At 40.7% G+C, this 3476-nt stretch overlaps 1 protein-coding gene across 1 annotated transcript in view; it reads right to left on the bottom strand.

Moving 5' to 3' along the window:
- LOC106881366 (zinc finger protein 883-like) overlaps nt 1-3470 on the bottom strand; it is a 102497-nt gene extending 99027 nt beyond the window's left edge. Inside the window, exon 1 of the mRNA XM_052969298.1 lies at nt 3293-3470. The gene's annotated coding sequence lies outside the window, so the exon portion shown is untranslated. The remainder of the gene's footprint in view (nt 1-3292) is intronic.
- Between the last annotated feature and the right edge of the window lie 6 nt (nt 3471-3476).

The following is a 3476-nucleotide window of genomic DNA, read 5'->3' as shown; positions in this document are numbered from 1 at the left end:
GAGAGAGAGAGAGAGAGAGAGAGAGGGGGGGAGAGAGCGGTGGGTGGGTGAGGACATACATGTACATATATATGCATATACTCATATATTGTTTGTATCACACGATCGAACGCACATAAGTAAGTTTTGAACTTTATTTTTCTGACGCGACTCTCTTTATCTTTGTATCTATCCCCCCTCTCGTTCTTCCCTCTACTGTTCTTCGCCTCTCCCTGTCACTACTATATATATATCTCTCTCTATCTATCTCTCGTTGCTCGTCCTTCGCCTCTCCCCGTCACTACTACTATCTCTCTCCCTCTCTACCTCTCGTTGCTCACTTATATTCTACTTCCTCCCCTTCTTCTCCCTCTGCCACTTTTTCTCCCTACCCCTCGCTGGTCACATGTGTCCAGTTGCTATTTCTTTTCGGTCTTGGACTCTCCAAGCTTCGCACGCACATCTTCGCCTCTCCAGTTCGTGCTTTACAGCGTTCAATATACACATACTTCTCCACGTCTGGCTGTACAGCCTTTTTGTTTGTTTATTTCACCGTTTCGTTTTCCTGTCTTGTTTTCCGTCCGCCACTATCCTCCATGGAACAGATTTAATTTGTGGTCCGTGGGAAGAACCATTTTAACGATGCGTCCTGCCCTAACTCTTCGAAACGCCAGTGTTAGAATGGTGGCAGCTGATGAAGGAAATGTTCTCTATGTGGCCTGTGTGTTTTCTGTACTCTGTTTATCATTTTGTCCACGTTTTTTTGCAACGTCCTGTACCCAGATATGCATCTATATATACATGTAGATGTAGGTATGTACATACATGTACGTATATACGCATATATTCATATATTATCTGTATCAAATACAAATATACCCTACCACTGTTGGTTTTTAAGTTACTGGTAGTTTAGTCATTGGGTGCTGTGAAATGTTCATACAGACAGCCTAGCTGTCAAAAATAACTGATATTGAACTCAATCTAACGTGTAATTGCGTCTCTCTTTTATTTAGCTCTGTCCGTGACTGCGTTTGTCTCACCGTTTGCCTCTTGTTTGTTACTCTTTGTATAAGCCATGTTTAGCTTAATCACAGCCTGACTGAATTTCAATTAATAATTTTGCATTCACTGGAATATTTACGGATGCCAATCAAAGAATTTGTTGTGTAGTTGTTGGGTGTCGTTCGTAAGATTTTTCGTGATGTCTTCACTTAAGTTGAATGATTCTGTTTTGTGGTTTTCTAAAACCTTCCAGTTGAAAGAAGAATCCACGTTCAAATTGAAACAGAGAGCTGCTACAAGTTAAAAAATCTGAAGTACGTCCTTTGGCAAAGTATTCAAAGTTAAAACTAAAAATTGAACACAAAGCAACTTAGCGTATGGCCATTTAAAAAGAAATAAACAGAGATATACAACCCTTCCTTTTTTGAGATTAAAACATCTCTGTATAATAACCCTTTCTACTATAGACACAAGGCCTGAAGTTTTGGGGGAGGGGAGTAGTCGATTACATCGACCTCAGTACTCAACTGGTACTTAATTCATCGACTCCGAAAAGATGAAAGGCAAAGTCGACCTCAGCGGAATTTGAACTCAGAACATAGCGACGGGCGAACTACTGCTAAGCATTTCGTCCAGCGTGCTAACGATTCTGCCAGCTCACCGCCTTATCTCTGTGTAATAATAGCCAATATAAATGTTGGTTGGTTAAATTCTCCAGTCACGCATATAAGAGCGAGCGAGCGAGAGAGAGAGAGAGAGGTAACATACGAAACTGAAGTCGATAGAGAAATGCTAAGTTGACAAGAAGCAATGGAGGATGGTAAAGTTGATAAAAGTTACGTAGTTGATAGCCGCCAAGGGCATGACACATGCTTACATACACACATACATGCACGAAATCCACTGTCCACAAGCCCCACATACACATACATAAATACAATTTAAATAGAACGATAAACTTGAGAAACAGTTGGTAGGAGGGAGTAAAGAAATAGTAGGTACAATAATGGTTTAAGACCAGCAATATTCGTTAGGTGACATCGTCGATCTCAGCACTCGACTGGCATGGTGCTTAATTTTTCGACCCCGTGAGAATGAAAGGCAAAGCTGATCTCCGCGGTATTCGAACTCAACATAAAGATAAAGAACCGGAAGAAATGCCGGAGAGCAATTTTGCTCAGTGCATTCACGATTCTTTTTTTTTTTTTTCTTTATTGCCCACAAGGGGCTAAACATAGAGGGGACAACCAAGGACAGACAAAGGGATTAAGTCGATTACATCGACCCCAGTGCGTAACTGGTACTTAATTTATCGACCCCGAAAGGATGAAAGGCAAAGTCGACCTCGGCGGAATTTGAACTCAGAACGTAGCGGCAGACGAAATACCATTAAGCATTTCGTCCGGCGTGCTAACGTTTCTGCCAGCTCGCCGCCTTAATAAACATGTATGATTAAAAAAACAACAAAAAAACCATATAGGAGGTTCCCTAAGACACAAAATTATTTCAAGGATTCCCGAGAAGAAAATTACGAAAAAAAAAAAAAAAAAAAAAAAAAAAAAAAAAGCAGGTAGAAAACGCTTGCATAGGTAGTTAATGGTTGAGTTTAAAAGAAAAAAAAAACAAGAATAAACATTTGGTCGGCCATATTGAACTTGCAAATACTGACAAACACAGTTCTGCCAGTACAAACATGTATTCAATAAAACCGTACTATCAACCTAGAGAGTTCACATGCACTTCAGTGTGTCTGTGAAGCTAGCTATGCACACTTCTGGAAGTATTATTGATCGAAAGTGGATTCTTCGACAGAATCCGTCATCTAATAGAAAGGGTCGAGCAAATTCAAATTTCACATTACAAAACAATAAAATTGTAAACAGAAATAAATGAAGACAATCGTAAACATACACACACACACGCAATTATCTATCTATCTATCTATCTATCTATCTATCTATCTATCTATCTACACGCGCGCGCGCGCGCACACACACACACACACACACACAGACACACGGCGGCGAGCTGGCAGAAACGTTAGCACGCCGGGCGAAATGCTTAGCAGTATTTCGCCTGCCGTTACGTTCTGAGTTCAAATTCCGCCGAGGTCGACTTTGCCTTTCATCCTTTCGGGGTCGATTAAATAAATGCCAATTACGCACTGGGGTCGATATAATCGACTCTATCTATTTCTCTGTCCTTGTTTGTCCCCTCTGTGTGTAGCCCCCTGTGGGTAGTAAAGAAATAACACACACACACACACACAATTTCCAGACGGTCACGCAAAGAATGACACAAGGCTCACCTTTACTGTTTTAAGTGAAAGAGAAGGGAAAATTCTCTTCCTTGCTTTCTAATTTGTCTGGAAACTTACGGAACCAAGGTCTTGTCTGTTCTACAGTATACCTTGTTGATACCAATGTCCACTGAGAATTTACAGATAATCGAAAGAGCCTGCTGTATTTCTTAACAAAAGGCCAGAGTTGATG

Source organism: Octopus bimaculoides, chromosome 7 (assembly GCF_001194135.2).
Source record: "Octopus bimaculoides isolate UCB-OBI-ISO-001 chromosome 7, ASM119413v2, whole genome shotgun sequence".
NCBI lineage: Eukaryota > Metazoa > Mollusca > Cephalopoda > Octopoda > Octopodidae > Octopus > Octopus bimaculoides.
Note: the sequence above shows the minus strand (reverse complement) of the source record. Positions and strands in the feature narration are given on the sequence as shown.